Source organism: Aphelocoma coerulescens, chromosome 4, assembly GCF_041296385.1.
Source record: "Aphelocoma coerulescens isolate FSJ_1873_10779 chromosome 4, UR_Acoe_1.0, whole genome shotgun sequence".
In the NCBI taxonomy this organism is placed as follows: domain Eukaryota; kingdom Metazoa; phylum Chordata; class Aves; order Passeriformes; family Corvidae; genus Aphelocoma; species Aphelocoma coerulescens.
The window spans coordinates 44,855,264-44,872,726 of NC_091017.1; the positions used below are offsets into that span (position 1 = coordinate 44,855,264).

At 36.5% G+C, this 17,463-nt stretch overlaps 1 protein-coding gene across 26 annotated transcripts in view; it reads left to right on the plus strand.

Moving 5' to 3' along the window:
- TENM3 (teneurin transmembrane protein 3) overlaps positions 1-17,463 on the plus strand; it is a 1,310,258-nt gene that overhangs the window by 276,386 nt on the left and 1,016,409 nt on the right. For 17 of the 26 annotated variants that reach the window (XM_069013797.1, XM_069013788.1, XM_069013786.1 and 14 more), the window contains one exon: positions 7,457-7,525. The exons of the other annotated variants lie outside the window; for them this stretch is intronic. The gene's annotated coding sequence lies outside the window, so the exon portion shown is untranslated. The remainder of the gene's footprint in view (positions 1-7,456; positions 7,526-17,463) is intronic. 26 annotated transcript variants of the gene reach the window in all.

The window sequence follows — 17,463 nt, forward strand, 5'->3', positions numbered from 1 at the left end:
GCTTCCATTTAAAAAATAAAATGCAAGTTCATTTATTTTGTGACAGCAATTTCAATATGGTTTCTCTTTCTAATGCTGAAAATTACCATCAGCTGTTCATCATATACTTAAATCACTGCTGAAACTGTATTTTAATTCATTACAAATTGCACAAGAGTCCTTAAAACTCTTCCTGTTCTCTTTAGCACATTATTGGTCTCAGACATCCCCTTGTTAAGATCCAAATACTGAGGTTCTTAGAAATACCTCTGCTTGAATTAAGGTGCAAACGAGACCATATGCCAATCAATAGTACGGGTTTTATTTGATAGTAAATATGAGAGAGAGAGAGAGAGAGCGAGAGAGAGAGAGAGAGAGCAAGAGAAAGGAAGAAACAGAAAATAGGTGGGGAGGACAGAAAGAGAGTGACTGGGAATAAGGAAAATATCACCACTCCGTGGATCCCAATGATGTTCTGTTGATCCTCTCCAGCTGGTCCTCTTGGTGGTGAAAGCATAGAGTCCCATGGGTTCATATACCCTCGAGCCAGGTGGCAATGTCCAGGCCTGTCCCCCTGGGGAGGGGGCAGTCTCTCACAGCAGGCTCTGGATCTGTTTCATCACGTGCAGTCCTGTGGTGCAAAGCCTCTGGGGAGCATTCTGGGGGGTCTCTGATGGATTATGGCTCCCCCTCAGCTGCCTCTCACGTGAAAGTCCTGTGGATGTGGCCTGTGGGGTTGGGGGTTCCACAGCTGGGCCAGTTTGTGTAATGGAGGATGGGTGTTTATTGCCTCTCACCAGAGGTTGCACCATGCACCCAAAACCTCCTCCTCCCCCCTCGGTTGGGGGGAGTCTGTGTAAACCTGGCTTCTGTGAGCTGGGCTCTCCCCCACCCCACACTCAGCCCGGGATAGTTGCAGCTGGTGGCTTTGGCCTTTTGTGGATGCATACCTTTCCCTCAGCCTGAGATGACTGATGGGTTTCCCTTTATATAATCAACAATTTGACTTTCAGTCCAAAGTCCCACTCTTCAGGGAGGCTTCTTTGGTTGTAGCTTCTTTATAATGAGCAAAACTTTATACATCAATGTTTGAGGCACAAACTGTTTTCAGTCTCTGACACTGCTACAACTCCTGGTATAATTTGCTGAACTGGAGGAACTTTTTCTGTATGCCTATGTGAAATTGGATTACATGTATGAGATATCATATGACAACCAGACAACATACTTGATGTCTTAGATATCTTTTATATCCAACCTCCTTCCATGGGTAGGGACAACTTATGTTAGACCAGGTTGCTTAAAGTCCACCCTGACACTTCCAATGAGAAATCCACAACTTCTCTGGGCAGTCCTTGACTTCCTTCTCAAAAATACTAACGCTTAAGCAAAGATTCTAAGAGAAACTGAGAAATGCAGATGAAGACCATAAGCATAACTATTACCATTTCCTACATACCATTCCCTCAAATTCCTTTGGAGAAAGGTAACTTTTGATCTGGAAGGAGAGGAGGAGTTGTGTGTGCACTCATATTACATGAGAGTCTTATCTGGATGTTTTGAATCCTGTTTTTTAAAGGTTTGATGTGAGAAATAGGAAAAATATGGCATGTTCGTTTTTCTGAAGAACTGAAATGGGAAAGGTGCCAGTATTTTTGGTTAGTTTAGTTTGGTTTGAAATTGAAAAGGAAGGGAGAAAAGGGTTTCATTCCTTTGTTTTTGCAAGGAAAAGTAAGAACTGAGCACATCTGAGATAGTGAGGGTTCTGCATACTCATCTTTTGTTTTCCTTGTCTAGCTAATGTTTGCTGCTTTCCATCCAGACACCTTTAGGGATGAAAAATCTTCCAAATCAGGTTTATGGAAATGCATTTCATTAGCTTTGGACAACGACTCAGATACTTGTGTTTTACATTGTATTTCAAGTTAATTAATTTTAAAACTTATGGGAAATAACTTCAGAAGTTATCACTGTGTACATTAAAATCAGACGGTGTTTTTTTAAAATAATTATTTTTATTTTTTAATATCCCTCGTAGTAGAATTTGACTATTGTGAAAAAATTCAACAGATGTTTTTTCAGCTCTTATCTACAGGTAGAACCTGATAGCAAGTATTAGACTGTCAGCACATCTCTAAATTTTCTTTGATGCAGGCTGGCAGAAGCAATAGGTACAGCAAAACTAATCTTTCCAATAACATATGTCTCCTAGAGAGAGACAGGACAGTATGTATTAAAAATAACTTGACTGAAGGAAAAAATATATTGACTAGGATTTTCTTATCTGATATTTACTTTTATGTACTGGCAACCTACCTTCTTTCTCTCTTCTCTACTCCCATGAGGAATAAAAAGAGGCCTGTGCTCCTTGTAGGTCTCCTTTTATTTTTTATTAATAGTGTAAGTATGATCTTTTGAAAAGAGAAAAAAAAAAATCTTTGTTTTTGCTTGTCTGTCTAGTTTCTGAGACCGAAAAGTGAGCTATACTTAATTTTGAAACAATCACACTTCTTTACTCCTCGCTGTTAACTAGTATCTGCCTCCAGAGTGATTATGGTGAATAGCTCTGTAGAACAAATATTTGGGTTACTGCACGTTCCTTTTAATAATGTTATTAAATATGTAGTTTAGCTTCCACTTATTGTCATATCCAATTATTTTTGTCATTTATTAATATCAATAAAATTCTATTTGTGATTGTATTTTTAAATAGGAAAAGCTTTCTTATATATAAAGGAAGAATTTCCTGGATCAGGGGTTTTATTTTAATATGAAATTTGGCTTGACTAAAACAGAATTATAAATAAAAGATTCATTACAAAGTAATTATGGAGAAAATTGAAATTTTGGGTTATTAGGAGGATGAAACATTACTATTTAGAAGTCACCTATTCAATTATGTTGTTGAGTTGCAGGGATCTATACTGTAAGCAGGATGTTCTTGTATGAATGTTTCATGTTAAAGTACAGGTCTTCCAGATTTCCATACCACCCACATCCTGAGCTGTCTGAGTAGGAAGGCATCTGTCTCCGTGATAGTACTTCTGATATATCCATGTTCCCTCTTAGCTATTGAAAACCTGGAACTCACCCATAGAAGGCAGACAGCTGTTTGCCTCCCCCTGTGCAACTCTGCCTGTGTTTCCTCCAAAGTTCAGCAAGCCTGGTTGTATTTCTTAATTTGTCAGATGGCTCTCGCCTGCTCCAGTTATACCCTCAGCTGAGATTCCCAATTCCATCAAAGCAGAAAACATATTAAGTACATCAAACTGGCACTTACTCCTTAAAAATTACCTCCAGAATTTCATTACTTTTGTGCTTTTGCATCTATTATATATGCTGTAAATGTTGTTGCTGGTGCAGTTGCTGCTGATTCTGCTTTTTTTTTTGCTCTGAAGCAATGTAACAAAGTTAAACAATGACAGGCTACTCCAATTCAGTGACCGCATTAATTCAACTCCTAAAAATGTCTGTGAAGTAGCAAAATATTATTTACAGATTTAGAGACAAGCACAAGAGAGATAAAGTGACCTGTCATAGCATTTGAAGCAGGAAAGAAACAAGCTCCTGTAATATGTTTCTTGTTTTGCGTGGATGGTTTTTTAGCTCATCTGTCCCCTATTATCCTGAAGAATTATTCCTATTTTAGAGCAAGTGTCTGTCAGGCACAGACATCTTCTGTTGTTTAACTCCTTTGCCAGGTAAAACTAGAGAGAAAAGATTGTCTCTCCAGTCATGGTTTCTCCAAAGTAGGCTGCTTCTCCAAGCTGGAACAAACTTGGAGAAAATATTATCTCAGTGTTCAATAAAAAAATGTGCATTTTCCCCCTCTCGTCTCTGCACCAGTATGTTAAAGGATTAGATAAAAGTATGGAAGAGCATTATTCATACTTCAGAGTGAGACTGAAAATTGAGAATAAAAGCCAACACTGATCTCAATACTTAGGTCATGAGTATAATTTTCTTAAAAAGCCGCCTTTTTATTGCAATCAGTGGAAGTGTCAGTGCAGGTGGTATTCCAGGCTTGTACATAACTCTGATGGTCATGGTTGAAATACTTTCCCTCTAACTCAAGCAATGCTTCACTGGAATATCAGGACCAGGGCCAGATGTTCCTGACATACGGTACATAGGTAGTTCACACAGCCCCTGCACAGTGTGCAGTCTGCTTAAACTTTTCGTCTACTTAATGGTGGAGAGGACGGACCCTGAAAACCTGAGGTTATCAGAGGAACCTAGTCCACCCAAGTGCTTTCCTTCTCTAATTTACACTTAAGTGAGATACTGCCAAGGTGTCTTCTACTGGAAGTAGATGGAGGTAACAGGAGTTGTCACTGGTCTGTCTTAATTTAGACATCCTATGAGAATGCAACAGGCATTTTGTTCACTTCATTTTCATACTAACCTAGCAGCTGAATCAGAATAACCTGGCACGGAGACCTGAGCTTTGAGTGCTTCATAGCCCAGAGCAGACTGAATCCAAATTGCAAGGGAATACCAAGGACTGTTCTGGTTAAAAGCATGTAGGTCCTCTTGCAGAAGCTGAGGCAGGCAAACAAATTTATGAGTCAGAAAGAGAAGAAGCAATTTCGATCCTGATTCTCACCTAACTCAGCTGGAAAGAGACAAATATCTGTACTTGTTTTAGAAGGGGTTTTCTGTGTGTAGCTGTTTAGTTAACTTCAATGGTAGCATAATGAAGAGTTTACCAGAAAGTCCGAAGCCTCAGATTTTCCCTTCTGTTAGCTAAGTATCAAAAAAACCTCCAAAGCACACAGCCCTGCCCTGCCCTGCCCTTGGGTGCTCCTTTGCTAATCCATCTTTGACAGCAGGGAGCACCCACCATCAGGGCCCCCCTAGCAGCTGACCTCTACCATGATGGAGAGATACAAGGAGCTGATCCTGGACATGCTGGCCCATATTTCTGAGAGGGTTTCAAGTTGAAACTGGGCTCTGGCAATGGGCAGCACATGGTTGACCTTTCACAGGATCAATCAAAAACCATCTGGTAACTTTTGAGGCTTATGGGACCTGCTCTCAGTAACATCCTGGCTTAAATCTTAGCCAGCAAGATACAGAACTTGAGTAGTCACTGGCCATCACTGTGTCTCAGCTGTGGGACCTTCAGGCTGGTTTAATGCAGAATTGCTGTGATGCTATGGTCATTATCAGCCTGCTGCATTTTACCACATAAGAACCTGTTCCAATGATATTATCAGTCCTGGCAGCTGTACAATACTGAATGCAAAGCTCTGAAAGAGAAGCCCCAGGTTAACTCTGAGGGACGTAGGGAAGCATCAGCAGCGGGCCAGCTGTCCTGATTTCAGCTGGGATAAAGTTAATTTCTTCTCAGTAGCTGTTACAGTGCTGTGTTTTGGATTCAGAATGAGAATGGTGTTGATAACACACTGAAGTTTTGGTTTTTTCCTAAGTAGTGTTTATTCTAGTTAAGGACATTTTTTTCCTTGTCCCATGCTTTGCTAGTGAGGGGGTACACAAAAGAAATTGGGAGGGACCATAGCTGGGACTGGTGATCCACACTGAACAAAGGGATATTCCACACCAGAGAATGTCATGCCCAGTATATAAACTGAGGGGAGTTTCCTGGAAGGGTGGTCAATCTGAGTTCAGGAAGGGGGCTCTGATGTCAGTCAGTGGGTGGTGAGAAATTGTACTGTGCATCACTTGGGCTTTTTCCCCTTCTTATTTTCATTATTATTATTATTATTTACAATTATTATTGCATTTTCAATTATTAAGTTCTTATCTCAAAATACATGTTTTACTTCTTCCATTCTACCAGCATGGGGGGAAGGGATAAGTGGGAGATTGAGAGAATGGTTGCATGGTGTTTCATCTCCAGCTGGGCGTAAAACCATGACACTGGTGATAATTCACTGTGCCTCAGCTATGTGCTGCGGATACCAGAACTCACTAAATCACAATCAGAAATTATGTCCCAGATTCCTTGGGGAAGGAATAAAGGCAGCTGAAGGGTACAGTTTGGATCAATGTGTTTGTAACTTATGTGGGTTTTAGAAAATATGAAGACTAGACAGCAGGATACAGTCATGAAGAGTTTTCTACACAAATTGACTTAGGAATGCTGTTTGGTAGTATACAGCACAGAAAATTCGGAATAGATAAGTCCTTTATCTTCTGAACACTGTGTTTTGGAATGAAGTTCAATGGTTGTGCCAAAAAATACCTCAGCACTATTCATTTTGAGTTTGTGACTGAAGCAGAATTCAGTGATCTGAACACCAGGGCTGGATAGGCAAGGTATTTAGCTTGGATCTTTTTACTTGTTTCTCTGAAACAATTGTGGAAGGAGCCTCCCAAATTCTGTGACTATTTAGAATTTTATAAACTAATGTTTGTAAATGAGTTTGTAAAATTTTGTGTGTTTTGAATATATTTTCTGTTATTAAATTTATATAAAAGACAATACCAATTTGATAGCTTGTAAACATGTTTTTACAAAAAGGAATTTTACCTTCAACTAGTTGAAAAATATTTATTTTGATAGATTATATATCTCATTCCTCTGTTATATTCTCTATTAAAATACCAGTTTTTGTATATAGGTGGTAATCTCTCCATTTGGCAATCTAGAAGAAATATAATGTGTCTTCCTCACTCAGTTGTTCCTCATAACCCTGTGGTAGTAAAACTGTATACAATATTGAGGCAGGTTTATAAAATCACATAATGGAGTAAGGAAAATTCCTTATATTCAAGTATCTGGTTTTTTTTCAAGTCAGTTATTGTGACACTCAAACATTATTAATTTCATACATTCACAGTTAGTAAGTTGTCTCCTCAGAAGGCAAATACTGGTGTTTGCACAAAGCCTTTCTGACCTCCTTACTTAGGCTACACTGTAAAACCCAGTTCTCCTTCTCTGCTCTCCCTCCTCTCCCTTCAGGAGGCTTCAGAGCATGTAAAAGGAACACTTTTATGGATATTTTTGGCTCAATTGATGCAGCAATATATTATTAGCTTAGTGTAACTCTCTCAAAATTTTATGAGGCTTCACAGAGTAGTTGAAATGAACATAAGTTTTATGTTCCATACCTAACACATCATGCAAGTTTCTGTCATTATCAGTTAGGATATGCTTGATCAAGTTCTGACAGTCTACAAATGATGAAGTATTTTTTCTTCACTGTGATACATCTGAAAGTCAATAGATTATTAAGGGGAATGGCTCCCAGTTTAAAAATACCGAGTGATTATTGTTACCAAAGCTAGATATAGTTAAGTAGTGGGAATTCAGAAAGGCATTCAAAAACCAAGTCACATGATGCAAAAAAACATCCTTAGTGCATTTGCTCCTCAGAACTGGCAGGTATGGTTCCTTCAAAGCTAAGTTTTGCATCTTACTACCCATTTTGACTAACATTCTAAAACCTGAAGGGACTGATGTTTTAAATAAACATACTCATCAATTTTACTTTTATTTTCTTTTTCTTAGAACTCCTGTCCACAAAAGAGACAGAGTGGTATCACTGGAGGATAGGAGGAAGAACCTTGAACCTAGTAGGTGAGCTTAGACTAGATTTTTCCAGAGGGAAATTTATGCAAATACAGTAGGTCACGGTGTAATTATTTTGTTTATCACAGATCAGTGTGTATATTTTTACTTCATAAAAATGTTTCTGATTTTTTGATCCCTTATATTGGCATTGTTTTTTTGGGGTGATAGCTAGCTAGGGAATAAGCTAGTCCACTCCAAGCCAGGTGAGGTACAAGCTTTAGCAAACTACACTTCTGTACATCCATCCTGCTTTGTGGGATCCTGACAGGACAGAATGGTTTATTTGTTTGATCTGTTCTAGAAGCTGAAATAGTTCTCTTTTTCAATAGAAATCAGGAAAGGGACACATAGGGAATATTAGGTCATAAGCTGCTATTTGCATACTAAGATCTTAATTATAGGTAAGTGCAAATTTCAAAAGGCATGTTAATTTCAATTATATGCTCCACTTGGTCCACTTAAGACCCCATTACTTTGTTCACTCAGTTATCACCATCATGAGGATAAAATTAGGTTGTCCTGTGTTGAAGAAACAACTGTACTGTCCTAGTTTTCTGTGAGGCAATGGAGGAGACTCAGTGCCTCTTTTGTCATGGAGAGTGTAACAGTGGCAGCACTTTGTTCTGTGTTGAAAGTGGAAGTACCCAACATGAAACATGAAACACTGCTCTAACTGTGGTCTCACGCTCTTTTTACACTAAAGCACTGGTTTCCACTCGGTGAGTGTACACTAAGGTGTGACTTGCTCACAGTACAAGACAATGTTATGTACTGAGAACAAATTTTTCCTTGTTGCCTACTTTTATATGCCTCTTGTTAGTAAAATATAGTAAAAAAATAACTCCCTCTTTTTAATTTCCCTAGGGTTTAACTGCATAATAATGTAATATGAATTAATATATTTAGATTAGTTTGATTGAAGGTAGAATTATTTTTTTTTTCAGTGTAGGGCTGGGTTTATACTGAACTTCAGCATAAATGACCTTCCCAAATGTATTAAACATCTGAAGGACTGAAAACAAAATTAATTTTGTCTTGAATATCTGACTACTTGCATGTCAGTGGCAAACATACCTAAGGCAAGTTTACTGTGGAAAAGGAAACCCTTATGCCCTTCAGACAAGGTAGCCTCCACTATGTGCATTTACATGAAGCAAAGCATCCCATGAGGCTTAGGAAGTATCCAAGGTAATAATCTTAGTTGTCCTGACCAATATATTATTTCTGAGTAAAATAGGAACAAGTAGTTGAAATCTTTTAGTGAATAATATTACCTCCTTTGTTTGCCTACATAATGAATTGGCAAGATATATTTAACTTGGTGAAGTACAAGGCAATAATGCAGTAATCCCATTGTAAAAATTATTTTTTTAAGATTAGACATTTCCTGGGCATTTTAGTCAAGTCTGCAAAATAAAACAATCTTAAGAATCCATTCATAATTTGGTGTTATTTTTCCTTGCTAATATTTTAACAAATATAATTATGGTGTAATGAATTACGATATTAAGAGGATCATATTTACAATTTTGCACACAAAGGATAATATCATCTCCCTGATAAGCAGTTAAATAGATAGCTTTCTTATTAATAGCACAATGATACAATCAAATGATGGGTAATTTCTATTACCCTTATAAATAGATAAGAAGTATATAGATGTGAAAGAAGCATTGATGTGGAAAATGTTAAAATAACAAATCTTATTAGATGAAAGAATTTAGAAATAACTTGTCAAGAGGGTAATGACCTCAATTAAATTTTATGTGCAATTATAATTGGCATTTTTAATAAAGGAATGCCATTGCAAATTGCATATTTGATATAATATTACAGGGTATCTTATTTCCTCTGGCTTGCATTTGTATTAAATAAAAATCTTTGAGATAATCAAGGAAGATTCATAATTTAGAGTTTTGAGAATCTCCTCAGATGATAGGTTTCAAACAGTTTCGATACAAAGAGAAGAAAGTGAGAAAGTTATCTGATAGTGATCCTTTTGTTCTTTTTACCTAAAAGATGCTGCTATTCAACATCTTTTGTTTATGGGGTGTGTATTGTTAGATGTAGTCAAGGTTGCAGCCCCTTCAAGATGTAGTCAAGTAGAATTTTTATTATTAATACATCTAATTTGAGTCAAGAAAATTCACTGTGTGCAAATCTATATCATTTCCTGAGAAAGTTCTAAAAATGACCCAGTTTTCATCTTTTGTGCATGTAGCTATAAGGAAAGTATAATGCCTTACATGTTCATTCTGGTCATGTGCTAGTTTCTACCTCCCAAACTAATACTAAAATAGTAACTTCAAAGTAGTTGTGCAAATAGAATCAACGATCTGTGTTGGGGAGGAGGAGGGGCTGCCTGTGGAGTCCTCCCTCCAAAACACTACTCAATATAAGCTTCTTACTGATTTATATTGTCGTGTAGTTTTGTTAATATTCAACCTAGATAGACTTAATAACACTTGAATTGTTCATGTTTCAAATCTGGGAAAATATTACAAAGAGAAAAGTCATCTTAAACCATCTTTCAATGTTTCATGTTTCTCCTTTGCTTACATTAAATGGTAGGAGAAGGGTTACAGTTGTAAAAGTGATAGTAGAAGGGATGAGTTTAATTGATGGAAGAAAAAGCAACAAATAAGGGATATTGACTTGGGGATGATATAGCAAAAAATAAGCTATAATAGTAAAGTACTTAATAGAAATTCTAGGCAAAAATAAATGGTGTCTGTAGCATTTGCAAATAAGCAGCTGGTACCATTCACAGTCTACCCCAATTACCTTCTGTTAATCTGGCACATCTTTAAAATGAAACACTGTGCATAATTTTTCATGGTTCAAATACTGCAGACTTTTCTTCAGGCACACCAAGAAAAGCCACTATCACAAGTGACCTGTGTAATTGAATGTGAGTTATTTTAGAAACAGATTTCCAGAGAGGGAAGGAGAACTGTGGCCATGGGGAATCCTTAGCATTTACTTTTTAAATTCTGAGCTGATACATGAATGTAAAAAGATATAAACTGATATTGTTGAAAAAGAAATGGCTATTCTTTAATGAAAAGTGTATAATTTGCATACTGTCATATGTATGTAGATGTGTTTGTAGATACGCTTGGGATTTACTGTAACCCAAGGACTAGATGCTGATGTAGTTTTGAAGATGAAATGTTTTATGGATGAAGAACAGAGTACTGCTCCATCGAAGCACGTTTCAACAGAAAACTCTGGGGAAGGGCTGCAGTAACTACTTCACAGATTAGGTGAAATTTGGACATTTAAGACCAAAAGCAACCCATAAATCCTGTGTTTCATCTAGCATTGGAGTAGCCTAAATTGATCTTACATCCACATTTTGGACTACAGTTTTTAATTCACCTAAACTGAAGACCCTTTCAATCCTTGAGGGTACTGCTTACTTCTCAGAAAACACACTTGGGATCCAGTATGACATTGAGAGTTACCTGGTTCTAGAGTGACCTTCTGATTGAAATAAAGTCATGAAATCCAGTTGTAACAAGGATGAAATTTATACCAGCTAATCTTGCAGCTGAGTATTCAGTTGGTTTACCTTTTTTCATAAATAGTAATTATATTTAATTCCTTTACAGAAAGAAGTTATCACATTTCTCAAAATCTTGTCAAAGGAATTAGGTTGTGTTAGCAATCCAGAGGTCTAAACTGATCACCACAGTCCACTGGAAAGTGCATTCTTACAGTTTTACCAGGAGAGTTTTGTTTCTTCTTCAAGATTGTTCCTGGAGTCCCATTTGAAGTTTTCATGTGTTAAATATAATATTTAAGACTAAATGTAAACTTTTTGCAGCCTACATTTTTGACCGGTGGGGTTTTTTGCTGTATAAAATTTGCTGAACTTGTCTGGAACAAGCAAACTGTAGAAATCAGTGTTTCTGGAGACAAGGAGTGCTTGAAGTTGCAGGAAACTGAGATTAGTAAGACACTTTGAAAGCTGTTCTGTTGCTCAGGGAAACTTTTCTCTGAGCAACAGAAAACACTTTGTTTGGAGCAAGCACAGAACACTAAACTACTAAGCAGTACCCTGTAAGTTAATATGTTATGCTTTTCATTCAAAAGTATACTTTATTTCATCATCATTTTTTCAAATTTAAATTATCTTACTAAAATATTTACAGAATTATTCAATTTCTGAATCATTTTTGTCCAATATATAACTAGGCAGCTGATCACCAAAAAGAGATGTACTTTATCCATGTCAGTCAATGCTCATCTACTTGATTTATTGTCTTATAAAATTCATCATTGCATAAAATCAAATAACACAGGGGAAATAGTGGCAATATTCTAAGTAACATTTGGAAAATTAGTTCCTCTCCAATATCACCCTTTTTTGTAGCTTAGTGCATTACTGTCAGGTTTTCAAAATATTTTAAATATGATTTGTTATGTGAAGCTCATTATAAAAGCTGTCTTACAGCCTCATGACATACCTGTGACGATGCACTCATGATCAAGTTCCCATATGGGAAGAACCAAAGGATGAAACCTTTTGGGAGGTACTATTATTTGCTATCACTACATCCTACAGGCTGGGGTTGTGGGGTGTTTGTCAATGAAGCCACCACTTTCTACTAGTCCAGTAAAAGACTTGTCTGATGTTTTTAGTGCTTAAAGCAATACATGCTGCTATGACAATTTTGACTGCCCAACAAAATCCTGACAGATGCTACTGTAACTGGGAGCTTGTGAAAGATGTTTTAGCGTCATCTAAATGCCAAAAAAAGCATTTCAAGCTGAGAAAAGGCCAAAAATCAGAGGATGGAATTGTAAATGAAGGGATCTCTTATTATCTCCTGTTGATCACCAGATTTCCGTTATAATGTAAAAAATTATTAGGGGAGGGGAAAATCTTTTTATACAAGAACAGTAACATAATTCACTCTCTGTTTGCATGAAAATAATCTGATTTCCAAGTGGCTAAAGTATAAGACCACAGAGTAAGTACTACATTATCTCTTAGAACAACACTGTAGCAATGATAATACTATACTTCTGAAAAAACATATAATTATTTCATAATAAATAAACTTCTCTTTCCCACACAGATAAAAAGCCCTAAACTCTTGGCCTTTTCTATAGTACCTGCAATAGACCTGAAGTAACTTGTAAACTCTTGTCTGCTTCATGTCACTGGAGTGTAGATTTTCATTACAAGATTTTTATTAAAAAATACTGTTTCAACCAAAAGCATGCATAATGCTGCCATACCTGTTTTTTTTTTTGCTATACCGCTCCACTTAAATTCCTTAAGAAGGAATGATTGCTATGACACACTTATATCCCTAAAACATAATATGGAAACCAGAACCTGGGAGTCTAAACAAAGACCTTTGAGATAGTGTGCTAAAAGTCAAGTCACTGGGAAGGATGCAGTGCCACAACGTTGATGTGCTCCATGGAGAGTTTAAGCAAAGTCTATTTTCAGTATTCAGTATTATTTCATGTTTTTCTTTTTCTGTTCTTTCCAATAACATGCTTAGAAATTATACTTGGAGCTTTCTTATTTTAATTTTTTTCTGTTGCATGGCACTCTATTCTTTCCGGTTTTGCAAAGAAACCATGCTAGCAGGATATACACGTTATCTAGCCAGGACTAACAAACCTGTAGGATAAGTATCAATATCCTCACCACTCCCCATGTGAGACCCAATGGTTACCTTTCTTACTATCTGTGGACTTTGATAAAGTTCTTCTGCTTAACTAATTTTCTCAGCCGAGGCTATATAGCTGAACTCTATCAAAAAGACTTCGGACCAGAAAGTGGAACCTCTTGGAGGAGAGTTAGAATTAAACTTGTAATTGAACAATAGTTTCAAGGGGGTAAAAATAGAAATGCTGCTGAAAATAAGAAACAGAGTAATACCTGATAATGAATTTAATAAAGTCATTTTGGGAGCTCCACCCAATGCTCAACTGTAATTGAGCACAGGACAAAAAAGATATTTATAAATCCCTTTGGCTTCTCTTGTTAACACAAAAATACAGAGTGGATAGGGGCTGTATAAAGAACGTCAGGTACTTAATTCTATAAAAGTAAATTATAGTTTTAGCTACCATAGAGGAGTATGATGGAGAAACTCTATCTTGTGTGGCTTGAGAATTCATTAAAAAGCAACAGGAAATGTTTGTGGAGTAAAACCACAAGCTCCACCTTTTATTGTTATTTCTTATGGTCTTCAGACTTGAAGAAGCCGCTTCATCTTAGAATTTAGACTTATGCTGAGTCAAGCTGAACCACTGATCGGGGAGGTTTTTCCTACTGGGATTTTGTTTTCTGTTCATTGAGTATTTTGAAAAAGTATGTTTTGTTTTTATTACTTTGCTTCTCATAATCTTGACCAGTATATATTTCATTTGTTCATTCATCACAGTCAAATGCTATCTTCATCATCCTGGTGTCATCACCTCTGGTGTCAATAATGATCACTTATTTTGTAGGCAAGAAGCAATTGGCTACATACTCAAGGTAGACTTTTCATTAAAAATTTATCCTCTGAAAATCTGGATCATTCTCAACACTTTTTAGAATATGTTTCAAAATGTATAGACTCCATAGATAATGCATTCATTTTCTTTGCAAATTAAAACAAGGTTTTAGTTTTAGAGATATGCTAACTTTATAGCAGCAAAGTAGTCTTTGATACTTTATATAAAAAATTCATATGTTTGAGAACAAACGTATTTGTATAGCTGGTTTTGGTAAATGTTTTTTAATTTGATTATGTTTATGTGAAAAAGACATGCCAGATATCATACTGAAGTTCTGAAAGTAATCTCAGGTTTAAGATGGGGCAGAGATGAGTACAGAGAGTTGATAAGCTAACCAGCATTATGATACACAGCTATGAAAAAGTAATTTAGAATATTGTAGTTTATATTCCAATAAAATATTGAAGGTTCACGTTAAGATGAGCTAGATCTTGTCCAATCAGAGAATATTCAAGTGCCTGTAAGAAGTTCTCAGTCAAAACAGAATAGAAAGTGTGGGAGGGAAATGATTATTTAAATCTCTTCTCTTAAAATTATCTCTAGGATTATTTCAGGCATGAGGAAAGTCACCTTGATAAAGCTAAAGCATCATATTAACATTAGTAATTTCTCACACTGTATCTGAACGTATCCTTGGGCTGCTCTTTAGCAACTCCTCTATTTTGACTGCATCTCATAAGCCCCCTTTCCCTGAAAGAAGAAAAGCAAGCCCAAACAATTTTTCTTCGTTTCTAATAGGAGCAATGGTTTGAAAAGTTTTCCCAACTTAATTGGCAGAAGATGCTGACTTATACAGAAACATATATATATATATATATATATATATATATATATATATATATATATTTCTTCTTAAACATTGTTGTAAACCTGTAGACTTGAATGAAACTGCTGACATAAATCCATGTTCAATACTTTGATGAATGAGGAACATAGTACTATTTTTTATTTATGCTGTGCCCTAAAGCTGAGCTTAAATTTAGAAAAGACAGAAGATAAAAGACTTTGAAAATAAAAAATTCTGTTCTTTTGTTACTATAGAAGCATGAAATAATATAGTAAGTGGGTTATTGCTATTGCGTTTCCTCCAACTATCACATAATACATTTTAATTTATTGTCTGATTCCAAGCTTATGTCTGCTCACTTATTGAGTGAAGTATTTAAACAGAAGTAACATTAGGAGAGCTAAAGTTAAAAATGCTTTACTTGAAGATACCAAGAAGCTCCACTGTATCAACAAGCCCATCGACAGTACAGGGCTAGGGTAGAATGGCTGGAAATCTGCCCAGTTGAATAGAGCCTGGGAGTGCTGACACATGACAGCAGCTGAACATGATCCAGCAGTGCCCAGGTGGCCAAGAAGGCCAATGGCATCCTGGCTTGTATCAGGAAGTGTTGGCAGTAGGACCAGGGCAGTGATTGTTCCCCTGTACTCGCCACACCTCGAGTGCTGTGTCCAGTTCTGGGCTCCTCAGTGCAAGAAAGACATTGAGGGGCTGGAGTGAGCTCAAAGAAGGGCAACAGAGCTGGCCCTCTGCCCCCATCATAATTTTCTGCATGTTAGTGCTATAGGCAGGAATTTATACCTATTGTATCAACTCTCAAAATAAGTGTTGCCTTTTTGGATATCCTAAAAGATCCATGAATTTGAAAATATGAATCATAAAATAAGTATATATATACACACACAGATTCATGAAATTGCACTTGCATGTTTTTCATACCTGAATTCTGTGATATTTACCAGTTGTTTTGGTTTATGTTCTGCCATAAAACCACTGAAACGAGAGACATGTGAAATACAGTTTTAAAATGAAAAAGAATAATGCTTTCAGCTATGTCTGGGTTTAGACCTGGAGACCCATCAGTAAATTGCAATAAAATGAAATCATGCACAGATCTGTATACACAACATTTATTTGAAACAATTTCTAGATGAGACAAAGCGGATAGATCTTGTCAATCCAGTCTTCAACAAAACATTTATTGTAGTTATGCCTCACTGAACACAATGAAAGTGTCTCCTGATAGATTAGTAAACATGCAAGTTAAAGCAACTAATATGGATAAAATTTTGAGCAAAAGAAAGGGTGAGAGCACACTCTGAACTTTTATCTTGCACTGAAGAGGAGCTAACCAGCAGACTATCCAAAGACTTTGATGGTTGATTAATATTTTCATGGGGGAGGATACAAAAGGTAGAAGCAAGCTCATAATGTTTTATAATAGCACAAATTTGAAGATCTTCCTTGATAAGGAACAGGATTAAAATGTTATACTGGGAGAAATGAATGAGTTGAAGAGTTGGATTAATGTATGTGAGAACACAGTTAGTTTAGAGTACACCCTCATCTATGTAGGGACATAAAGGAAGAATTTCTACTGTTAAATAGGTTTTCAACATACTCAAATAAATAAAGAAGTGAAAACAAAGGAAGAATTTCTACAGTTAAATAGGTTTTCAACATGTAGAAATAAATAAAGAAGTGAAAAACTTGTATGTTAAACACAGTCAGGCCATCATGCCATTTTTAGCTATGAAAAAATAACTACAGATGAAATATTCCTAGGACAAATGAACAAATGACCAAGCATTCTTTATAACACTGTCTTGAATATAAATATTGGTTTTAACAGATGTGAAAGTCCGAACCAGTTTTTCAGCAGAGGATGTGAAAATATAAAAATCTAGTTATACCTATGGTACAATTTGTTATCAGGGCTGTCTGAGAAGATGTCTTCTGTCTGTTTTTCCCCTCCTCTTGTTCAACAGTAACCCCATGTTACAAATATGTTTCCTTTCTCAGCTGCAGTTAGAGGACTGCTATCAGTGTCTGACACCTTCACCCACGGTTCTCAGTCAGACACTGACTAAAAGTCCTTCTGAGTCAGCATGTCAAGAATATTCTGACAAAGACTCGAGTAAGTAAAAGGTACAAGGAAACTGGAAGACAGATTTACAATTGCAGAAAATGGATATTGAGGATATTTGGTACAAGTAAATTTCAAGTGAGCTGGAAACAGTGCTGGAGGCAATGATGAGAACTGTGAGTGGATAGGCACAGCTTTTAGGTAGCAACAATTCAGATCAAAAGAGAAGACATTCATGTACACAGAAAGGGAAGAGGACTCATAAGCTAAAACAGAGCAATGCAGGCATGCTGCTTCCAGACTGAAGCAGTATGATGCTGTGCTAATTAACTAGGCCAGTGAGAACTGAAGGATCTCAGGTAGACACTTTATTTAAGAGTACAAAAATAATTACCATATTGTGATGCCAGCTTCTATAGCCTTCTCGTTACATTTTCAAACTATCAATTCCATGTTTTTTTGTATGGGGGAACTTTCCTATAAATATCCACGCTATATTTACTTGACAATAATTAGGTTGCTGATGTAACATAATGTATA